This window comes from Ranitomeya imitator, chromosome 5 (genome assembly GCF_032444005.1).
Source record: "Ranitomeya imitator isolate aRanImi1 chromosome 5, aRanImi1.pri, whole genome shotgun sequence".
Lineage (NCBI taxonomy): Eukaryota > Metazoa > Chordata > Amphibia > Anura > Dendrobatidae > Ranitomeya > Ranitomeya imitator.
In genome coordinates, this window is record NC_091286.1 from 139,044,685 (window position 1) to 139,070,036 (window position 25,352).

General features: G+C 44.3%; 1 protein-coding gene across 1 annotated transcript in view; it reads left to right on the top strand.

Moving 5' to 3' along the window:
- The window catches only part of VTA1 (vesicle trafficking 1), a 359,268-nt gene that overhangs the window by 101,720 nt on the left and 232,196 nt on the right, over positions 1 to 25,352 (top strand). The window lies entirely within an intron of this gene.

The window sequence follows — 25,352 nt, forward strand, 5'->3', positions numbered from 1 at the left end:
TCAGCACTATTGGCCCGATTCTAATCTGCATGAGAATCTGCCTCCAGAGGTTATATTTAATAAGCGTGGTCGTTACCAGTGTGATGTGTAATGGCCGCTCTCTGCTCTACCGATCTCCCTGCAGAGCTGTGTGTGACTATAGCGGACTCCTTTGTAGCTTCCTCTTCGCTTCCATCTCACAAGCTGCATTGTTATATTACAGCAGAGCTGTGAGAGCTGCAGCTGCGAACGTGTTTATTATCAAACAAAGTTCACTCCTACTGTTCTGTTACATGTCACACACTGGTAATTCCTCCTTTTATTAAAATAAGCTCTGGAGGCAGATTCTCAAGCATTTTTTTGTCCCGGCCCATGGTCTGGAGCACTTCATTTACATTTAAGAAAAACACGAATTTCTCTGGAATAAGACATCAGATTGCAGATATCAAGGTATCATTTTATTCAGCCTCCTATGACCTGCATGCCCATATAAGCGGCTTAGGAGGGGTGATCCTACTGACAGATTCCCTTTTACTCAAATTGATATTACATTTGGATTCAGGAGAAGGCTTCCATCTTTTGTTTCTGTGTTTATTTTTTTCCCATTTTTCCTCAAGAAAGGTACGAACAGTGACTTAGTCATATGTAAACCATGTTCCCCACTCCGTGTCCGCTGGATCATCTGGTGTCTAGTATTGGCCGCAGCACTGAAGTCACGCCAACACTGTATCCGCCAATCTGTGAGCTCAGTGGCTCCGAACAGGGCATTCCTTGTACACCGGCAGAGCTACCAAGCTCACTGATTGGGTCCAGTGCTGGCGCCACGTCTGCAGCCTATCTCCAACAGTTGTGCAGTTTTTTGTTTTTAATTTATAGAAAGCTATGCCCGAGGACTGGCGTTTTTGGAAACAGGACAACCCCGTCAGTCCGACCCTGTTTCCACTTTTCCTCTGGTCCTGTGTTTTATATAGGACAGTGTTTGAAGTGGTCATCTGACTGATTAATTCAATAGCTAAAGCAATGATTTTGTGACATTTACTTTATATTAGTATGCACTTGATAATAATACATACAGCCTTCCTGACAGGCCTGACAACCCTTCTGCCCACACAATGGCTGCTGGTGGAGGAGGATGTAACCTGTCCATCAGCCGGCTCCAATTAAACATGGCTGTCCCCTGTGAAGTGTTTTCCAGTTGGAGACTAATGTGCTAGTCTGGTAACATTGGAATGGAAGACACAACCGCCCCATGGCTTTACGTATGCAATTTAGCTCGGTTTCAGAACGATCGCGTCACCCAAAATCCCACCTAAGAAAGGTAGCTACTTTATATAGGTCCGTGTCTGATCCTTTAATGAGCATTGCAACATGACCATGAATAAATGCAAAGCCAGAGCCTCCTCGCCAGACTGGATGCCCCCATTAGTGTAGAGCAGTGTCTGGCAGGCTGACGCAACTTGCGGAAGTATTGGTTCCCCTTAGGGCAGGTGCAGAAGAGCTGATTTTCGGATCTCACCCAGACTAATGTTATGTTATGGGGCAGTGCACATGTCAGATATGTTTTCCTTGATCAGTGTCTGTCCAAGAAGAAAATCGCCATATCCCCAAGTTTGATTTGTCGTTCCGATCGCCCTCGGCCATGCAAGTGAATAAGTGCCTGGGAAATATGGGACTGCACTCGGGTGACATTTGACTGCAGTCTGATTTCCTCTGCCTCACAGACTGGAGAATATGGAGACACATACGGTAGGTTTTTTCTCCATCAGCTCCTCTTCCCAGACATTTGGAGCACATTTTGATCAGAATGTCATTTGCATAATGGCCAGATTCTCTCAACTGAGATGAGCTGGATATGAAGTGTGACAGGTAATGGTGGTCAGTGTCAGACACTGACTTAGAGGGTAGCCACCTCACCTGGGTGGTGCTTTACAGAACAAAAGACTTAATTGCATGCAATTCTCTGATGCTGCTTTGCATGCGGGACTCCATACTCGCTATACTCCTTATGTCTCTTTGAGGAGTATCAGTACTTCCAAGACATTGGCACGCTTAAAAAATGCTACCTAGTTAAAAAAGAAATGCTGCAGATAACATGTCATGGTACCAGTAAGAAGAGCCCCACTTCCTATAGTCGTCCTTCTGTCTGCCTTACTACATACTGCTCTCTTATCTCCAGCTAAAAACGTGTACTGACATATACGTGCATCAGATGCAGCGGCCTCCTTGCTTCATTATTTAGTCGTTACACCTCTGCTTGATTCATCATGGTTAATGTTGAAAGTCTTTGTATAGACATGTTGACAAGAGCTCTTCTCAACAGGACATCAAAAGCATAGAAGTGCTTGTTTTGTCACGTACTGGCAAGACATTTTCGAATTGTCCCATCTGTACTCATATCATGCTGCCACTAGATTATTCTTCTTTCTATTGAGCTCCAGTTTTAGAAACAAATAGATTTCCTAAAAGGTTATTGTGACATGTATGTACACGAAACACAGCATGTTCTCAGTTCAATGTATTTAACTTAAATGTTACTATGCATTAAGCTTAGTTATAACATTTCTGTGAGAATGTGCCATAGACGAGAATTTAGGAACTGTTTTTAATTTTAAAACTTTTTTTTGTTTTTTTTGTTTATTAAAGGAGTTTTCCAAGAATGTTCTAAAATGGCCCCGTCACATATTTGAAACTGCAGCCTATCCTAGTCATGTGTCACGACTGATTACAGTCTGAAGAATCCAACCTGGAGAATTCTGACAAAACTGACAAAAGTAGCACTGTAAATCCAGAATCAGACATGGAGCAGGTCTGGGGCATGAGAGGAAATCATCTCCTCGATGACCAAGCACAAAATATTTTTCTCCAGCCTCAGTCCTTTTTGCACAGCCAGTCTTGTTCCCTACTATAAAGCTGTCAGTATCACGCAGCGGAGCAGGCATACCGATAAAAAGAGTAGTACGAAGCTGGAGAAAAAAAAATACCGGGCTCAGTCAGCGAGGAGATTTATTTTTACTCCTATCATAGCCCTGCTTCTGCTGACTGAGGTATATATATGTTTGCGATACTGCTCTTCCGTCAGTTGAGACACACGTCTCGAGCAGTGTTCCTTTCACACGATTAGGATGGGCTACAGTTTGAAATATGTGACTGGGACATATTATCACATTCTTGGCTTTTAGTGCACTTAAATAGTCTTCATTACAAATGTTGTAATGTTTTGGTGCTGCAGAGTGTCTGGTAACATTTCCGGAAAGCACTCAACTAGGTAAATGACATACAATCTGTTGAAGATGATGCTTTTGGTTCTGATTGTTCTTGTTGTTCCCCCTCCTTTATCTCTGCATTAGGCCAGCTTCCCAAATTTGGCCGGCACTATCTGAGTTTGGCCTGCGATGTCCAGACTGGTCATGAACCAGTATGCCTGTTTAGACATCACAGGCCATACTTAAATGGTCAATGTCTGAGTGGGAAACTGAACTTGGAGATTGCGGCAGGGAGGGGAGAAGATTAGAGAGGAGACCAGGTATCTGCAGCAGAGACCTTTTTTTTTTGGTTTGAATGTATCGCTCTCAGGGGCAGCATAACATTTGAAGTGCTTTTCTGATCTCAAGGATACATCATTAGTACTCTATATTGCATGACCTAATAAAAGGGGGCTTCCATTTCAGGAACTTCCACTATTGTATGCAAAGTGGGTCCTCTACTCCCCTATTTATCTAACCAGAAAGGAGTCAAGATGACCATTTAATGATTGCTGCTACCCCAATAGTTCGAGAGTTACTGAACACAAATGAGTAACAGATGGCTGGGTTCTGCACAGTATGGCATTGGGGGCTGCATGTGGCCCCCATACAACAGGAAGGGCAGAGAAAATGGCTGAATGAAGGAAGAGAAAGCCCATGACAAGGAAATCAGTGCAGGAGAGAAACTTTGCTGAAATGTGAGAAGTAATGATGAGACAACCACTGGATACAGACAGACATCACATCCAGCATATCTTACTTGGACATACAGTAATTATGAAAAGGAGGGTCCGGCATGCTGTGCTTCTTCCAGTAGAAAATGGATTTTGTCCGTAGTGGATGGGTGTATATATATTTTTTATATTACTTGGAGAGACTCCCACAAGAGAAAGATCTGAAACTTTGTTCAGACTGCAAACTGTGAATCGGGGGGGGGGGGGGGGGGGGCTGCCATTAAATGAAGGAATGAAGGTTGCAGACTAATACTTAAAGCAATTTTATTAACTAAAGGTAACAAATAACACATGTAACAGTCATTTTTCCCATGTCAGCATTGTTCACATGAAGCAACAACAGAAAAGTCCGTCCAACGAAAAGAACGCGATGAACTTGTCCCCAAGTAATAATAAATAATAATAATTTTATTTATATAGCGCCAACATATTCCGCAGCGCTTTACAAATTATAGAGAGGACTTATACAGACAATAGACATTACAGCATAACAGAAATCACAGTTCAAAACAGATACCAAGAGGAATGAGGGCCGTGCTCGCAAGCTTACAATCTATGAGGAAAAGGGGAGACACGAGAGGTGGATGGTAACAATTGCTTTAGTTATTCGGACCAGCCATAGTGTAAAGCTCAGGTGTTCATGTAAAGCTGCATGAACCAGTTAACTGCCTAAGTATGTAGCAGTACAGACACAGAGGGCTATTAACTGCATAAAGTGTATGAGAACATGATGCGAGGAACCTGATTATGTTTGTTTTTTTTTAATTGGCAACACAGGGATAGTTAGGTTAATGCGTTGAGGTGGTAGGCTAATCTGAACAAATGAGTTTTTAGGGCACGCTTAAAACTGTGGGGATTAATCGTATTAACCTGGGTAGTGCATTCCAAAGAATCGGTGCAGCACGTGTAAAGTCTTGGAGACGGGATTGGGAGGTTCTGATTATTGAGGATGCTAACCTGAGGTCATTAGCGGAGCGGAGGGCACGGGTAAGGTGGTAGACTGAGACCAGAGAGGAGATGTAGGGTGGTGCTGAGCCATGGAGTGCTTTGTACTGTTGTTAAAGGGCACCTGTCACCCCGAAAATCGCGGGTGAGGTAAGCCCACCGCCTTAGGGGCTTATCTACAGCATTCTGTAATGCTGTAGATAAGCCCCCGATGTTACCTGAAAGAGGAGAAAAAGACGTTATATTATACTCACCCAGGGGCGGTCCCGCTGCTGGTCAGGTCGGATGGGCGTCTCCGGTCCGCTGCGGCGCCTCCCATCTTCTTTCCATGACGTCCTCTTCTGATCTTCAGCCACGGCTCCGGCGCAGGCGTACTTTGCTCTGCCCTGTTGAGGGCAGACAAAGTACTGCAGTGCGCAGGCGCCGGGCCTCTGACCTTTCCGGCGCCTGCGCACTGCAGTACTATCCTGTGCCCTCAAGAGGGCAGAGCAAAGTACGCCTGCGCCGGAGCCGTGGCTGAAGATCAGAAGAGGACGTCATGGAAAGAAGATGGGAGGCGCCGCAGCGGACCGGAGACGCCCATCCGACCTGACCAGCAGCGGGACCGCCCCTGGGTGAGTATAATATAACGTCTTTTTCTCCTCTTTCAGGTAACATCGGGGGCTTATCTACAGCATTACAGAATGCTGTAGATAAGCCCCTAATGCCGGTGGGCTTACCTCACCCGCGATTTTCGGGGTGACAGGTTCCCTTTAAGTACTGTTGTATTTGAAGTTTTCACCTTTTTACTTCACATCCCTGTTTTAAATTAATTTGGCTAGAGAAAAGCAAAGTCTGGAAGTTCAGCAGGCCACCTCTGTAGTCAGTGATTGGCAGCCACGGTCATGTCAGAATGACAAGTCAAAGCTGCAGAGATGAAATCCTAGGCTGCTGAATTTTTTTTGTATATGTATAGTCTATTTACCAGCTTCATGCTTTTCTTAAAAAGAGGGAAAAAAAAGAAATATTGACATATATTTTCTTTACAACAAAAAGAATCTTGCTTTGATATGTCACAATGAGCAGATTTCCTTGTCCTGATAAGTATAGATTCTGCTATAACGATTCTTGCTTTAAAGGAGTTGTACCAAGTTGGGCACACCTCCCCTCCATTCATTCTTAAGCCCAGCAGAACGCTGTGTGCCGCTCTCTCCAGCAGGTGCCATAGAGAATGAACTGATCAGAGATGTGCATGATTGACCACCGCTCTATCAACTTGGGGATCTTCAGAGCCTTTGTACTCTGCAATAGTTGCGATTCCCAGCGGTCAGACTCGAAGCCATCAGGAATATGGGCTCAAATCCACCAAGAACAACATCTGTAAAGGATTTTTATCCCCACATGCAGACGATATCACGTGTACTGCATGCTTTGAGGTTTCTCTGGTGTCCGCGCCGGGAAAGGTGGTCTTGTGACTCAAAGTATGCGATATCAATACTCCGGGCCATATTCCGACTAGACGGCCATGCTTAATACAAGTGTATTGAGTGAGGCCAGAAACAGTGTAGTAGTAATGTGGCCAGGAGTATGCATATCGCATCGCATACAGCTTACAGTGCACATGATATGAGAATTCACAAGTCTGCAGTGCCTTTGCATTTGCTTGTGAGCAAGAATGGAAAAGAGAAAAACAGAGAAGATGGCGTTGGCGCTTTTGGCAGCACCCTATTGTTGAACTCCGACAGAGCCGTGGAGCCTACCACTCCTTATACTGTGAGCTCTGTGAAAACCTGGAGAAATATTTTGAGTACATGATGATGTCTCAAGACAGCTTCATGGAATTACTGGTCAATGTACAAGGAGCCATCAGCAGGCAGGACACCCAGCTCCGTAGAGCGATTCCTGCTGAGGAACATCTGTTGATGACACTAAGGTACGTAATATTTCAACATGAACGCCTGTCATAATTCTTATTGTTCTGCAATGAACTTAATATTTTTCCCTTTTTTTGTTTTGCCAAAAAACTGTCCTAAATATTATTGTTATAAAAGCCATGTCTTTTTTCTTTTTCTTTTTTTTCTTTCTCTGTTTTGCAAAACCCCATTCATAAATATTATTGTTCTGATTTTTTTTTTCTTTACCTGTTAGGCTCTCTCCTGTAGCCAGGAAGCTGCCGATCATCGCTCCATTTCTAGTTCCGGATAGGAATTTCAACACTATCTGGGATTGTCGCAGACACCTGCCGGGCTTTGTGGGATGTTCTCCGTGAGGAATTTATCCTACCCACCACGGAAATCTGGCAGGAAAATGCAGATAAATACTGGCAAATTTGTAATTTCCCCAACTGTTTGGGAGCAGTGGATGGAAAACCTGTTAGAATTACCAAACCGGCTGGAACTGGATCCGAGTACTTTAATTATAAAAAATACTTTTCCATAGTGCTCATGGCGGTAGCAGCAGCGGACTGTAGGCTTGTCGCCGTGGAAATTGGATCTTTTGGCCGTGGTAATGACTCCCAGACATTTAAAAACTCGGACATGGGCCAACTATTGTATGGCAATCATTTCAGTTTCCCCCTGCCACAACCTCTTCCCAACACTCAAGGCCGGCCAATGCTATTTGTTGTGGTTGGGATGAGGCCTTTCAGATGTATGGAAACCTCCTGAAACCATACTCCAGTCAGCACTTCAAACACAAAAAGGATTTTTAATTACAGACTGACCAGGGCACGAAGAACAGTTGAGTGTGCCTTTGGTATTCTTTTAGGGATATTTTAGGGACAGCCATTAATCTCAAAATTCAGGCAGTCGATGAGGTTGTCAATGCGTGTGTGGTTCTGCACAACTACATAATGGCTAAAGAACGACCGAACGTTGAACTTGATGAATCTGTTTGTAACCCATTGCCAGATTACCATCATCACCCTCTCAGGACAACAGTTGAAGTTGCCCAAATGAGGGATACATTTGCGTCCTACTTTGTTTCTGAGAGTGGACGTCTGTCCTGGCAAGATTAAATGGTTCTGTTCTTGTAATGTGTAATGTTATGTATCTGTAATTATTAAAATGTACTTTAATGTTTGCTGACAATAAAACACCTGTAGTTAAACACCTGTTCCAAGTACCCTCTATATTAGAATCATTTTTTTAAAGCTTAATAAGGTGATCACTGGTTCACAACCACAGTTTTCATAAAATCCACTCGCTGTATCATGCAGAGTGTATGAGACAGGGATAGGATTATAATTAGTGATGAGCGAATATACTCGTTACTTGAGATTTCTCAAGCATGCTCAGGGGTCCTCTGAGTATTTTTTATTGCTCGGAGATTTAGTTTTTCTTGCCGCAGCTGAATGATTTGCATCTGTTAGCCAGCATAAGTACATGTGGGGGGGTTGCCTGGTTGCTAGGGAATCCCCACATGTACTTATGCTGGCTAACAGATGTAAATCATTCAGCTGTGGCAAGAAAAACAAAATCTCCGAGCACTAAAAAATACTCGGAGGACCCCCGAGCATGCTCACGAAATCTCGAGTAACGAATATATTCGCTCATCACTAATTATAACCAAATTGGGTTATGTAACCCATGCTTTACACTACACCTCTTCTCTGAGGTCAGTGCTATTGTATGGTTGGATTAGCTCCATCGTCTCTTCAGTCTACATTTCTATAGTTCTATATATTCATGCAGACTGAAGAGATGATGGAGCTAATCCACCTCATATCTTTACTAACCTGCCCGTGTGTCAGAACTAGTGCACTCAGGATGCATCCTGAGTGCACTAGTGCTGACCCCTGGGCAGGTGTGCATTGGTGACCCCTGACCTTTCTTGTATTAATATATATTTTTGGAGGATTTTCAGTACCATTACAGTACCAGTACTGTAATGAGCGTTACCATGTGACCGCTCAATGCTGGAAGAAACTGTCAGCGCCTGGAGAACCAGGGATGTGCAGGGACCACGCCAGGAGCAGGTGAGTATGATTACACAGCTGCCACTTCCCCTCCCCTGCCGACCCCTGGGAATGACTTGAGGAGAAGCCTAGAGGGGCAATTTCAGCCTGAAAAAAATGGGCTGAAATTCTCGGCTTATACTCGAGTATTTACAGTATATTTAATGGTTCTCATGCATCCGAGAATTTTCATAGTACATTTTGCACTTTATACCAATTTAGACATGGTCTTATCTTTACGTCATGTGTAGTCATTGTTTTGCAACACCCCATGTCATTTAGGTCCCCCTCTTATTGGATCTAGTACATTTTCAATTTGCATGTTTTTAAATTGTTATATCAATAAAAATAATATTTTATCTTTAAGTAAAACGTTTTGGGATCATTCTCTACTTTTGGTCGCCAACGTAGTGAATTCTTCAATTAGAAATTGATTTTCTATGTCTCTCCTCATGTGCAGGCATTGCGGGACCTTAGGTATCCATGGTTATGTCTTCTGATAGTGACAGTGAATTAGTTAGCTAGTTGCTCATGGTCGTAACCATGGATACCTAAGGTACCGTAAGGCCTGCACATGATGAGAGACCCAGCAAATCATAAACTATACTACATTTATAATTGGAGGAATTTGCTAATATTATTATTATTACATCTACAACATAGTGGAATCTTGGAGATGGGAATACCCCTTTAATCCTGTCACTCATGTACAATCTACCCTTAATATTGTGGCAGATGAAGTATTAGTTTTAAGGTGTTCCCTTTCAGGAGGATAATGTGCCTTGCCACATAGCAATATTTGTTTGCTAATGGTTTAACCCCTTAAGGGACTCCGTAAAGGGTACTTATTCCTCAGTTCCGCTTTTTAACGGCGCCGAGAAATAAGGGTATAGTGCCCCCCCAGTCTCAGAAAATCTGCAGGATCTTGGCTACTGGCGGTAGCTGAGACCTTGGAGAACATGATCAGGGCCAGTTTTTATTGTCCTCTGTTATCTGGTCACGTGATCATAAAAAAAAGGTCAGGTTTAAAATTAATTTCTCTCTCCTCTATGATGTAATATATCGGACATGAGAGAAATGGGGTCCCCCGAGCCTACCCCATACCGCAGCCATCCCCGGACCGGCTCTCCATGTTATCTTCCTGGAAATGCGCCTGCCGAGATCTGCCAGCTGGTACCGGGCAACAATAGGACATTTGACCTATTGGTTCGTTTTGACCACTGTGATAGACTCTATCACAGTGATCAAAAGAAAAAAAAAATAGTAAATCAAATCCCCTTTTGTCACATCCTTATTTAGAATAGAATTATAGAATAAAATTATTTTTTCCATTCTTTGCAGGTAGGGTTGGAGTTAGAATAGGGGGGTTTTCCAAAGTAAAAAAAAAACGACATGACGGCTAGTTTTTGAGTGCAAGTGCTCGCTACTTGAGTGTGCATTGGGTGCTTGGGTATGCACAGAGTATCACAAATGACCATTTTTTTTGTGGTGTCTTAGGCTACGTCCCCACGGTCAGTAATCGGCAGCGCTTTGGACGCAGCTCATGTCCGCTCCATCCAACGGTCTGCTGTGTTTTGAACGCAGGTGATCCCGCATGTGTTCATTGAACCATGCAGAATCACCGCCATCTTATACATTGTACGGGTGATATTTATCTTGCTGAGACTGAGTGTCTGCGCAAGATAAATTGACCTGCTGCGGTCTGGAAAGACGCGTCACATGTCTCTCAGCAGGTGAGCCGCGGGTGCCGGTGCACGCATAGTGGAGATGGGATTTTTTGAAATCCCATCCACTATGCTGTAACATATGGCCACTGCTGGTTGGACGCTGCGGATGTATGCAGCGTCCAACCTGCAGCATTTACTGACTGTGGGAGCATACCCTAACAACTGCATCCCTAAAAAAAAAATTTTTGTACATTTTGTTGTAAAATGAGTAATCACTGGTCAACTTTTAACCCTTCCTAACAAACAAAAAAAATGTTTCCAAATTGTGCTGCTGTAAGGTAGACATGTGGGAAATGTTATTTATTGAAGGGAACCTGTCAGCAGGATTGTGCAACCTACACACAGTGTCAGTTTGGCGCCGTTATACTGATTAAAATGATACGTTGGTTGATGAAATCCGTCTTGTGGTTGTTGTGTAATCATTATTTTTTGTTATGAGTTACTGATATGCTCATGCTCTTTGACGGCCTTTGTGGGGGGTCTTCATGTGGTGCTCTTATTAGCTATTCACAATGAAGACTGCTGACGGGTCACTGATCCCTCAGTGACCTGCCCCCTAGGTTACATAATGAATATATCTATCTATCTAGATGTGCTGAAAAACTCGACTTATATGGTAACTATCTCATTTAAGGGTACAAAAGATTTTCAAAATTTTGCCAAATTTCCATTTTTTCATAAACACAAGTCACATTGAAGAAATATTACCACTACCATGAAGTCCAATGTGTAACGAAAAATCAGTCTCAGAATCACCGGGATCCGTTGGAGCGTTCCAGAGTTATTACCTCCTAAAGTGATAGTGGTAAGAATTGTAAAATTTAACCTGGTCATTAAGGTCCAAATTGGCTTGGTCATGAAGGGGTTAAAGAGAACCTGTCACCCCGTTTTTTGAGATTGAGCTATAAATACTGTTAAATAGGGCCTGCGCTGTGTGTTCCTATAGTGTATGTAGTGTACCCCGATTCCCCACCGAGTTTGCATCTCGGCTTTGGGAAAATGGCCGCCGCGATCTCTAATGCGCACGCGTGGCATCCCGCGGCCATTTTCCTGAAGCCCCGTGCAGCAGAGCACTCGATCTGCGCACGCGCGGCCCCAGGAAGATGGCCGCCCCAACCGATGCAAGGGATTACAGCGCAGATCGCGCGCTGCTTGTTCACCACTACGCCACTACGCCACCAACGTAAAGCTGAGGAAGAACCAGCGATGTCACCACGCCCTCCCGACCTGACCAGCCTGATTGACAGGCGAAAACGGCGACTTTGGTAAGTTATTTCTCAGCATGGGTGGGGAATCGGGGTACACTACATACACTATAGGAACACACAGCGCAGGCCCTATTTAACAGTATTTATAGCTCAATCTCAAAAAACGGGGTGACAGGTTCCCTTTAAGAAACCCTATACAAAGTGTGAGGAGTTGACTTGACCTCCATATTCCCCAGATTTCATTCTGATGGAGAATGAGTGCTTTGCACTACCTTAGTGCTAGGTAACACAGGAGGACCTCTTCAGAGGGTGACATGTCGGAGCCCTTTGATGCCACTTTGAGATGTTTATAATTTTAAGCAGGTTCTTTTGAAGGGATCAGCCCACCACAACAAGCAAGTGTCTGATCTGTGAGTGGGTATTAGAGATGTTTGAAAAAATTAGTCTGAAGACAGAACTAATAAAATAAAAAAAATCTTGCATTAGCTTATAGACTCCCAGCATTAATATGTCAGTGTGCCTGCGCAGCTTCAGATGTGTGTATACAGAAACAGGGTAGGTTTACACAAACGTATGAAAATAAAGGTGGTTCACAACTACTGCAAAAACATTGAAAAAGTTGACAGGCTTAGATTAAAAAAAAAAGCAAGAATCACTTTGCTTCAAACCTGCAAAGAAAAAATAAGCATGTACAAGAGATTTGGGGAATCTCAATCACAGGTACTGCAGAGAAAAACAAAAAAAAAAAAACTGTCAAAACTGCAGCATGTTGGCTAGCCCTTAGGGAGCCACATCTTCAGACTTGAGGATCTCCTTGACCTTGGCTCTGTATTTTATCTTCATTTTCACTTAACTACAGACAGATGTTCGATATGAAATAATTTCTGCAACATAAAAAATTAAAAACATTTTTTTGTCAGTGCCCCCAAAACTAGCATAGATGGAAAAGTGCAGCATCCCGACCCTCCCGTAGCAGACATGATGGCTTGTTATTTGATCGCACTAAAGATAAAACTTCAAAAGGCACCTTATATTTTCCACTGATAAGTAAAAAGTGGCTAAGCCAGACCGCTACGCCTCAGTAGGTTATTTCTGAATTATTAGCGCACAAGAAACGTTACTATCATTATAAGTGGAAAGTTAAACAAGCCTGACAGAGGGGATAACAGATCTATGAAGGTGGGCAATAAAACCCACGGAAATAGGGGCACACAACAACAGTAGTAATGATAATAAAGCTGGCGATGTCTGTTTTTCTTGTCTGAGGTGGTAGTGCTGTAGGCGGTGATGGTGATAGATATTGTTGCTTCGTGATTTAGAGAAGTATATTCCAAAAAGCAAAATGCCTGTTTTACACAGATTTGTGGTTGAATATATATTTTTTTAATTACCCTACATTTATAACTAGTTGGAAGCTTGCCAATAAAAAAAAAAAAAAATTAATATCTTGCAATCTTTTTTTGTAATTATTTTTTTTTTTTTGTAGGGGGTAAGTAAGTATACTTCAGTGCCTATATAACATGAGCAATAATAAACCAAAAGGAAAGGGAGTTACAAACCAAAGAGTAAAATTTAGAAAAATTTATTGATAACAGTTAAAAAAGACAAAATATTTATTACATAAAAAAAGGGGAATGAGACAAGGCAGAGTGAACTCACGGCAATCCATATAATGAGTAAAGTTGCATGATTTACCGTATATACTCGAGTATAAGCCGACCCGAGTATAAGCCGACCCCCTAATTTTGCCACAAAAAACTGGGAAAACTTATTGACTCGAGTATAAGCCTAGGGTAGAAAATGCAGCATTTACCGGTGAATTTCAAAAATAAAAATAGATGCTCCATACCGTTCATTATTGCCCCATAGATGCTCCATATACAACTGTGCTATATAGAATGCTCTGCACCGTTGATTATGGCCCCATAGATGCTCCTTATAATGCTGTGCCCCATATATGCTCTGCACCTTTATGGCCCCATAGGTGCTCCTTATAATGCTGTGCCCCATATATGCTCTGCACCTTTATGGCCCCATAGGTGCTCCTTATAATGCTGTGCCCCATATACGCTCTGCACCTTTATGGCCCCATAGATGCTCCTTATAATGCTGTGCCATATACGCTCTGCACCTTTATGGCCCCATAGGTGCTCCTTATAATGCTGTGCCATATATGCTCTGCACCTTTATGGCCCCATAGGTGCTCCTTATAATGCTGTGCCCCTTATATGCTCTGCACCTTTATGGCCCCATAGGTGCTCCTTATAATGCTGTGCCCCATATATGCTCTGCACCTTTATGGCCCCATAGGTGCTCCTTATAATGCTGTGCCCCATATACGCTCTGCACCTTTATGGCCCCATAGATGCTCCTTATAATGCTGTGCCATATACGCTCTGCACCTTTATGGCCCCATAGGTGCTCCTTATAATGCTGTGCCATATATGCTCTGCACCTTTATGGCCCCATAGGTGCTCCTTATAATGCTGTGCCCCTTATATGCTCTGCACCTTTATGGCCCCATAGGTGCTCCTTAGAATGCTGTGCCCCTTATATGCTCTGCACCTTTATGGCCCCATAGATGCTCCTTATAATGCTGTGCCATATACGCTCTGCACCTTTATGGCCCCATAGATGCTCCTTATAATGCTGTGCCATATATGCTCTGCACCTTTATGGCCCCATAGGTGCTCCTTATAATGCTGTGCCCCTTATATGCTCTGCACCTTTATGGCCCCATAGGTGCTCCTTAGAATGCTGTGCCCCTTATATGCTCTGCACCTTTATGGCCCCATAGGTGCTCCTTATAATGCTGTGTCCCTTATATGCTCTGCACCTTTATGGCCCCATAGGTGCTCCTTAGAATGCTGTGCCCCTTATATGCTCTGCACCTTTATGGCCCCATAGGTGCTCCTTAGAATGCTGTGCCCCTTATATGCTCTGCACCTTTATGGCCCCATAGATGCTCCTTATAATGCTGTGCCCCATATATGCTCTGCACCTTTATGGCCCCATAGGTGCTCCTTATAATGCTGTGCCCCTTATATGCTCTGCACCTTTATGGCCCCATAGGTGCTCCTTAGAATGCTGTGCCCCTTATATGCTCTGCACCTTTATGGCCCCATAGGTGCTCCTTAGAATGCTGTGTCCCATATATGCTCTGCACCTTTATGGCCCCATAGGTGCTCCTTATAATGCTGTGCCCCATATATGCTCTGCACCTTTATGGCCCCATAGGTGCTCCTTATAATGCTGTGCCCCATATATGCTCTGCACCTTTATGGCCCCATAGGTGCTCCTTATAATGCTGTGCCCCTTATATGCTCTGCACCTTTATGGCCCCATAGGTGCTCCTTATAATGCTGTGCCCCTTATATGCTCTGCACCTTTATGGCCCCATAGGTGCTCCTTAGAATGCTGCTGGTGCTGCCATAAAAAAAAAAAAAATCACATACTCACCTCTCCTCTCAGGACGCCGGCGCTTTCAATAATTACCTGCTCCTCGTGCGGCTCCGTCTCCAGCACTGACGCTCAGCAGAGGGCGCGCACTGACTACGTCACAGCGCCCTCTAACCTGAGCGTCACTGCTAGGAGCAGGTAATTATAGCGCTGCGCTCCCCTTACCTGCTGCGGCGCGGTCCCTGCAGTCCCTGGCTTCTCCGGCGCTGCAGCTTCTTCCTGTAATTGAGCGGTCACATGGCACCGATCATTTACAGCAATGAATATGCGGCTCCTCCCCTATGGGGGTGGAGCTGCCTATTCATTTCTGTAATGAGCGGTGCCATGTGACCGCTCAGTACAGGAAGAATCTGCAGCGCCGGAGAAGCCAGGGACTGCAGGGACCGCGCTGGGAGCAGGTAAGTATAACTACACAGCCCCCGCTCCCCCTCCCCTGCTGACACCCGGGTATATGACTCGAGTATAAGCCGAGAGGGGGACTTTCAGCCCCAAAAAATGGGCTGAAAATCTCGGCTTATACTCGAGTATATACGGTAATTAAAAAAGAATAAGTTAAATGCAACAAATATAAAGCACAGATGCATTAGCAAGCTCTGGATTATATAGGAAAAAAGTTTTTCATAACGTGAGCATAAAGCTGTCTATAAGGTATGTTTACTTGAGCAAATATAATGTATAAGTAAATAAATAGATAAGTAGGTGACCCCTAGATATAGAAAAATATATAAATATTGCGCAATGTGCTGATTAAGATCTATACCAGGGGGTATAAAGTGCCAGTGCATATTGGATTACATTAGGTATAGATACACATATAGGGAACCTCATAGTATTTGCTGAGATGGTAGTAGCGTTATGTTATTACCTGCTGACGAATGGATTGCCAGGAGAGGGATGGCCCCGATGCGCGTTTCGCAACATAGCTTCTTCCTGGGGGTCGTGCCGACACATTGCACAATATTTATATATTTTTCTATATCTAGGGGCTCATTTTCCTCCCTATGGGAGGTGGAGCCACATATTCATGACTGTAATGAGCGGTACAATGTGACCGCTCAGTGCAGGAAGAAGATGCAGCGCTGGAAGTAGCAGGGACCGTGCCGGAGCAGGTAAGTATAACTAGACAGCCCCCGCTCCCCCTCCCCTGCCGACCCCCGGGTATGACTCGAGTATAACCCGAGAGGGGGACTTTCAGCCCCAAAAAATGTGCTGAAAATCTCGGCTTATACTCGAGTATATACGGTAATTAAAATGTATCAATGCAATGTTTGCACTGTTTACAAACATTTCTATATAAAAAAAAAATATATTGTCTTACAAATATATATATATATGTTTCAAATGCAATCAAATCTTGGTTATAACAGCATGTCATGCTACATTACATTGATTTATTGATGATCTACAAACGCGGTACCTTCCCTTTAATTGATGTCAGGGATCCCTCTGTCCTGTCGAGACTGACAACTTATGCCTAAAGTCAGAATTGGCCTGTCCCACAGGAGAACAAGAGAATCCTCCGGTGGGCCCTTGTGCACCGCCCTCTTTATGAGCAGTACTTGGCACTATATACTTGAATCACTATGTACAGACAGAGGCAGCATCTTATTAATTTACCACTGAACCCAGTTCATTGTTATATAAATTTGTGATTGAGGATAATGTCACACTTACGCGTAGTTGAAAAGTGGGGCCATGAAGTTGGTTACTGAAGAGCCCTTGGCACCCTAGTCCGACACTGCCTAAAGTGGTTTATTTTTACAAATCCTGTGCTGAAATCAGTATTTCTAAGCTGAGATTTAAAGGGATTGTGAACACTAGATGCAAACTTCCCCAGGGATTTGGATTCTTTCATCTAGTCACCTGACCACTGTAATCAATTATGTACTTTAGGTCCGGTGACAGAGGAACGGTCATATCATTACTTCTGCTACCATGGAACAGCCTGCGCTGTATCCAGCAAGAGATTACTGAACATACTGTAATTTTCATAGAACCCTTGCCCCAATGAAGATGGGATTTAGACCAGACAACTGCTTCACTGACAGCCTGGTCCTTGGGCAGGTCTGTTCATTTACCAAATTATAAATGGTTAACTCAAGGGTGAGAATTTATAAGCATTTATGGTGCAGATGAAAGAACTTGACTCAAATGCCCTGTCTAGAGACACAGCATTAGGCCAGTCTCACACGTCCAGATAATTCCGGTACCGGAATTATCCGTGTCTGTGTGTCCATGTGCTTACGTTTAACATTAGTGTGGCACACGTGCGGCAGCCGTGTGCCGCCAGTGTGCCGACTGAGGACCACACGGACCGTGCAGGAGACAGCGCTAGAGTTAAGCGCTGTCTCCTGCGTGCGGTGTTGAAGCCCCATTCATTTCTTCTCTTCAGCAGCGTTCGCTAGAAAGAAGGAATGAATAATCCTTTTTTTTTTTTTTTTTTTTTTTTTAAATTTATTTTTGTTTTTAAAATAAAGTTGCCTTTAATCTGCCCCCTCCCACCCCCTGTGCGCCCCCCCCCCCCCCCCCGCTGGCATTAAAATACTTACCCAGCTCCCTCGGCGCTTGCATCCTCTCAGCGTCACAACTCTTCCTGTATGAGCGGTCACGTGGTGCCGCTTATTACAGTAATGAATATGCGGCTCCAACCCTATGGGAGGTGGAGCCGCATATTCATCACTGTAATGTGTGGCACCACGTGACCGCTCATACAGGACAAGCAGCGACGTTGAGAGGATGTAAGCGCCAAGGGAGCTGGGTAAGTATTTTAATGCCAGCGGGCGGGCGCACAGGGGGTGGGAGGGGGCAGATTACCGGCAACTTTATTTTAAAAACAAAAATAAATAAAAAAAAAAAAAAAAAAAAAATTATTCATTCCTTCTTTCTAGCGAACGCTGCTGAAGAGAAGAAATGAATGGGGCTTCAGCACCACACGCGGGGGGGACAGCGCTTACAGTAGCGCTGTCTCCTGCACGGCACACAGACTGCACATGGACAACATCCGTGTGCGGTACGTGTTTTACACGGACCCATTGACTTTAATGGGTCCGTGTAATACATGCGCTCCCACGAACACTGACATGTCTCCGTGTTTTCCAAACGGACACACGGTCCGTGAAAACACGCTGACATGTGCAGAGACACGTTGATTTTAATGTGTCTACGTGAGTCAGTGTCTCCGGTACGTGAGGAAACTGTCACCTCACGTACCGGAGACACTGACGTGTGAAACCGGCCTTAGTGGGTGCTCTCGCCTGCTGGTCCGAATGACTTTAGAAAGACTGCATGGACCAGGGCTAATACCTCTGAATGCCTGCTGTCTCCCCTACCCGGACAACACAGGGTGAGTTTAAGAGTGTGGAAATAATGTATTGAGCCACCAACACACAATAGCATAGAGTACAGTCCTACCATATACCCAAGATGGTGCAAATTACAGAGTCTCACCCTTCCATTGACTCGCTAGGATTAGAGCTGCTTCCAGGGCTGACTACCCCAGCAGTGGTACTTCACTTTTGGCGGGTCCCCACAGAGATGAGGTAACGACAAGCTTAGGAAGTTGCCCAATAGCAGTGGCGTATGTGGCCAGGTGACTCGATTGTCCCAGCCTGGATTCTTTAAGATGTCTCTCGGGTTTCAGTGACTCTCAATGAAGCAGTCCCATATTCTTCCAGGTGGGGCTTTGGTCCTCTAAACTGATATCCTTTAGAGTCTCTTGGACAAGAGAGTGGTTAGCACTGCAGCCTTGCAGCGCTGGGGTCCTGGGTTCAAATCCCACCCAGGACAACATCTGCAAAGAATTTGTATGTTCTCTCCGTGTTTGCGTGGGTTTCCTCCCGGCACTCCGGTTTCCTCCCACATTCCAAAGACATACTGATAGGGATTCTAGATTGTGAGCCCCATTGGGGACAGCGATGATAATGTCTGCAAAACTGTAAAGCGCTCCAGAATATGTTAGCGCTATATAAAAATAAAGATTATTATTAAGTATCCTTTATATGGTTCACAATTGGCCTTCAAGCCAGCAACCAGATGTCAAGAGAAAAATGTGAATAAGGTTAACTCACATTGTTTGAAGGACAAACTATAATGTTTGCAAGTCAACAAACTACATGGCCTGGTACAATGTGTAATCAACATATCAGCAAACAAAATTGTTCAGTGACCCAGAAATACTGTTTTGCAAAGATCATAAGACAAGAAACTGTAGGAGTTGATAATAGAGGTAAATATTTGTCCTACAAAAAGAGCAAATACTTCAGATAACATTTATGTTCAATGTTTGATTCTGGGTCTACTGAATTTACGACTGACATAATTAAGAGGAAATGCTGTGTCGTCCCACCCTACCTTTTTATGTGCATTGCCATTCAGAGCACATTTTCCTGCAGCCATGGTTATTGGGGGTCTAGGAGAGAGACGAGGCTCATTTCTTTTACCCACAGTTGACACCACTTGTTCATCTGTATTACTATTGTGCCGAATGGAGCCCATCTCAGTGACAATTGCTTCAGTCATTGTATTTTTCTGTCATCTCTTTACATATTATTTTTTTGTTTTGTTGTTGTTCCTAGTACAACTTAAATCATTAACAGTTTTTACCATGTCGTTCATTCTTTTGAGACCCTATAATAAAAGCAGTGCTCTAATTATACGTCTAACAATAGTGGTGCGTTGCTTTGTCATTCTTTTTTGTGACATGCCCATTGGCGAGACATTCAACAGCTGCGTGTTATTTATATTTATCTCCCATATGTCTTTCCATCCATGAACAATGTCATAATGAGAAAGGATCAAGGGCAACTGGGGAAGACCTTCTTGGTTTTAATTATTTTGCATTTGTAAACATTGGCAAAGGCAGGTGTCTGTTGTGCTGTGGTGGCCTCCTGCCATGTGATAGATCATTTAGCTAGTAGGTGTTGCATTGCAGCCAGTTTCCTGAAGTCATGAAGGTTTTAAAGTCTGGATAACAGCTTGGATGACAAATGGCTACTAAAGAGATCTTCTTTTAAGGTTTAAGAGGTTTGCAAAATGTATACATAAGTTTTAAAAGGGGTTTCCTGGCTTTTTTTCTTAAAGGGCCACTGTCACCCCCTTCAGCCGTTATAAACTAAAAGAGCCACCTTGTGCAGCAGTAATGCTGCATTCTAACAAGGTGGCTCTTTTAGTTTGTTTCTGTTATTGCCACAATAAATGTATTTATAATTCTGCTGAATTACCTATCTTTGTACCTGGAGGCGGGACTGAAGCCTCCTCTTAAAAGCGCCCAACTGCCGTCAGTCAGCTGTTGGGTTGATTTTCGCCGCCCCCTCAGCGCTATTATTGTGTGAATTCCGGCGCCTGCGCTCTGCTCTTCTGCCTTGCGCAGGCGCATAGAGCATTATCCGTCCGAGCGCTGGTGCCGGGTTCCTTTCTGCGCCTGTGCGGTCAGTGCGGCCAGCCTGTTACTGAATCCCCGCCCCGCACTGTTATGCAGTATACACAGTGCGGGGCTGGGATTCCTGGGCATGCGCACTGCGCTTGTCAGACGCTCCACAGGTCCCCCCGCCTTCCAGCGTTGTTCTGTGCGGCTGTTCCAAACGCTGGCAAGGATACCTGTATATTCCGGCAACGCTGAAAGGCGGGGGACATGGGGAGCGTCTGAGAAGTGCAGTGCGCATGCCCAGGAATCCCAGCCCCGCACTGTGCATAATGCATAACACAGTGCGGGGCGGGGATTTAGTAACAGGGTGGCCGCACTGCCCGCCCAGGCGCTAGGACGGCAAATGCTCTATGCGCCTGCGCAAGGCAGAAGAGCAGAGCGCAGGCGCCGGAATTCACACAATAATAGCGCTGAGGGGGCGGCGAAAATCAACCCAACAGATGACTGACGGCAGTTGGGCGCTTTTAAGAGGAGGCTTCAGTCCCGCCTCCAGGTACAAAGATAGGTAATTCAGCAGAATTATAAATACATTTATTGTGGGAATAACAGAAACAAAAACTAAAAGAGCCACCTTGTTAGAATGCAGCATTACTGCTGCACAAGGTGGCTCTTTTAGTTTATAACGGCTGGAGGGGGGGTGACAGTGGCCCTTTAAAATCCGAAATGTTGGCCTACTGAAATGTATGTTCAGTAACTGCACTCAATTAATGCATCAATTACTGCATCAATGTGGCGTGGCATGGAGGCAATCAGTCTGTGGCAGTGCTGAGGTGTTATGGAAGCCCAGGTTGCTATGATAGTAGCCTTCAGCTCCTCTGCATTGTTGGGTCTGATGTCTCTCATCTTCCTCTTGACAATACCCCATAGATTCTCTATGGGGTTAAGGTCAGGCGAGTTTGCTGGCCAATCAAGCACAGTGATACTGTTGTTTGTAAACCAGGTATTGGTGCTTTTGGCAGTGTGGACAGGTGCCAAGTCCTGCTGGAGAATGAAATTTCCATCTCCAAAAAGCTTGTCGGCAGAGGGAAGCATGAAGTGCTCTAAAATTTCCCGGTAGATGGCTGCACTGACTTTGGTCTTAATAAAACACAGTGGACCTACACCAGCAGATGACATGACTCCCCAAACCGTCACTGATTGTGTAAACTTCACACTAGACCTCAAGCAGCTTGGATTGTGTGCCTCTCCACTCTTCCTCCAGACTGTGGGACCTCGATTTCCAAAAAAATGCAAAATTTACTTTCATCTGAAAAAAAATAAAAACCACCTTGGACCACTACACAACAGTCCAGTTCTTTTTCTCCTTGGCCCAGGTAAGACACTTCTGGCGTTGTCTATTGGTCATGAGTGGCTTGACACAAGGAATGCGACACTTGTAGCTCATGTCCTGGATATGTCTGTGTGTGGTGGCTCCTGAAGTAATGACTCCAGCAGTAGTCCACTCCTTGTGAATATCCCCCAAATTTTTGAATGGCCTTTTCTTAACAATCCTTTCAAGGCTGTGGTTGTCCTGGTTGCTTGTGCACCTTTTTCTACCACGCTTTTTCCTTCCGCTCAACTTTCCGTTAATATGCTTGGATACAGCACTCTGTGAACAGCCAGCTTCTTTAGCAATGACCTTTTGTGGCTTACCCTCCTTGTTGAGTGTGTCAATGACTGCCTTCTGGACATCTGTCAAGTCAGCAGTCTTCTCCGTGATTGTGGAGCCTACTGAAACAGACTAAGGGACCTTTTTAAATGCTTAGGAAGCCTTTGCAGGTGTTTTTTTTTGTTAATTATTCTAATTTACTGAGATAATGATTTTGGGTTTTCATTGGCTGTAAGCCATAATCATCAACATTAACAGAAATAAACACTTGAAATAGATCACTCTGTTTGTAATGACTCTATGTAATAAATGAGTTTCACTTTTTGTTTTGAACAACTGAAATTAACTTTTTAACGATATTCTATTTTTGTGAGAAGCACCTGTATGTCAGTGGTGGGCAACAAATTTTCCCAAGGGGCCGCATGACAGGCCATTGTGTGAGAACATTCACACATATATAAAAATATAAAACCTCGGTCCCATTTCTCCAGTGGTCTGCTTCTGTCTTTGCTATGTGCACTAACACTACACAGAGCAGACGTGATGTAATGAGGTTATTGCTGTCTGTGTCGCACGATGAATGGTGGAGAAGGAGCCAGTTCCTGTCTCCACCGTTATTTTCCCTGCTGTCTGGATCCTGAGGATGCAGATAGCGGTGAAATCAGGATGCCAGGCGGAGGAGGGATTTGTTGATCATGGGCCAGTGTGTTTAGCCCTTTGGCTGTCTAGGCTCGAGCGCCGCACTTTGCCCAGGTCTGTGCTATGTGTTAGATTGTTACATCCTGCTTAGGCTAGTTTCACATTTGCATCTATGTGTGCAGCGTATCATCCGCAAACGCATGCAAAAATGCATGCTAACGCAGCATTTTTTTCATTCGCATCAGCTTACGCATGACGGCAAAAAAATGCAGCGTTTGCATGCTTGTTTGCATGAATTTGTGATGATTATGCATTTGATATTTCCAGGAGGGCGTGTCTCAAAACAGTTCCTGGACATGCGCAGTCCAAAGTACTCAAGCGCATTGAACGCATGCGTATGCATGTCATTGTGTACACATGCGTTCCCATAGACAGTAATGCGTTGTCTTGACGCACTCATCCGCATGCTCATGCCTGTGCATATTTGACGGATTTTTGACGCCTCCAAAAATGCAACATATTGCGTTCGTCGTGTTTCGCTCCACACTGCGAAAAGACGCATGCGTATGCAAAAGCATGAGAACACATGTCCATGCGTACACCATGTTAAATATATGTACGCATGACGCATACAGATCTATGCGGATCAAACGCTGCTCACAAAGACGCAAGTGTGAAACCAGCCTTAGAAGCGCTTGCTCCTTAGTATAGTCTATGTAAGGGCTCTTGATGGGCACCTTGACAGGCACCATATTATCGGCTGGAGGCAAGGCTTCTAAATAAAGCATGTGTTGGTCTGTCCCTTTATATAATGTCCTGCAGAATACAAATTTGAGGGGAGCGACTGCTATCAGGTTCGATTTAATTCCAAGAAAGACTTTAGATATGTTTGGTTTATTAAACATGAGAACACTCTCTAAAACTCTAGGAAAGGTTGGCCTTTAGTAATGGAGGAAGTGAGAAGAATATGGCTCCAGCATTTGTTTTCTGCAATTATTCTGCTATGAAGAAAACACATGGAAGCTGTGTCTTGTAGTGGCTACTGATAAATGGTGAATTGTTAGCATGTAGCCTGCTCCAGGGTTTAGTGCCATCCTGAGAAGTGTGGCATCATTGTTGGAAACATAGAATGACCATTCAGTTTTAAAAGGGGCTGGATTTTATCTCTGAGAATTGTACTTCCTTCCAGCTTTTTCTTTCATTGGCTCCAAATGTTTTACAGTGATGTTTTCTGTATCTTATACTTAGCAAATGGATAAAAAACATCAAGGCCTTAATCACCTACCCATGGTTTAAACAGACAATGATTGCAATCCAACACTGCTGGCATCCGTGTGTTGGCTGTTGTTTTTTATTTTTTTTCTGAACTATTCCTTAGAATGGGCTAATTTGCTCCATAAATCAGATCATTGTTGGATGGATCTTCAGTCTGCAAAAAGAAAACCAAAATACCTGACACCTGAAAAAATCCCCAGATATTGTCTGTGCTGATGGAAGAAAAAAATGAATGGAAATTGCATATAAATATAGGAATTACTCCTAGAAAGCATTGAGTGGTTTTACAACCCTATAATGATCACTTTAGTTTAACGCCGGTATGCGTGTACCCAAAGGAGTCCTGGAGTGCTGTCAGTCCGAGCGCCCATACCCTGCCACAACTGCATGATTGACATTACACTGTGTGCTTGGCAAGGAAACCCATCCTCTCCTCCGCCCTGCTCTCTGCACACACAGGGTTATCAATCAAGCGTGATACCAGTGCAGTGTAGGAATGATTGACAGTGGTCAGGACTAGACGCAGTGCCCGCACGCTGGCATTGCACATTCTTTTGAAGCATAAAGGCCCCGTCACACTTAGCGACGCTAAAGCGATCCCGACAACGATACGACCTGTCAGGGATCGTTGCTGCGTTGCTATGTGGTCGCTGGTGAGATGTCAAACTGTGAGATCTCCCCAAGGACGCAGCAGCGATGCGGCGACCTGTAGCGACCTGTACAACGATGTCACATGGCAGCTATTTCATGACGATTAACAGACCTCAATGAGGGACGTCCTGTCATGACGTCGTTGGTAAGGTGTCAAACACAGCGATGTGTGCTACCCAGCGGAACCTCAACGATCAAAAAAAGGTCCAGGCCATTCCGACACGACCAGCGATCTCACAGCAGGGGCCTGGTCACTTCTACGTGTCACACATAGCGAGATCGCTACTGAGGTCGCAGTTGCGTCACAAAACTTGTGACTCAGCAGCGATGTCGCTAGCGATCTCGCTATGTGTGACGGGGGCTTTAGGCCATGTTCACACAGTGCGTTTTTTACTGCGGAACCGCAGCGTTTTTGCCGCTGCGGTTCCGCAGCTGTTTTCCATGCAGGGTACAGTACAATGTACCCTATGGAAAACAGGAACCACTGTGCACATGATCCTGAATTTCAAAAAAAAAGCCGCGCTGAATAGCTGCGGGAAAAAAGAAGTA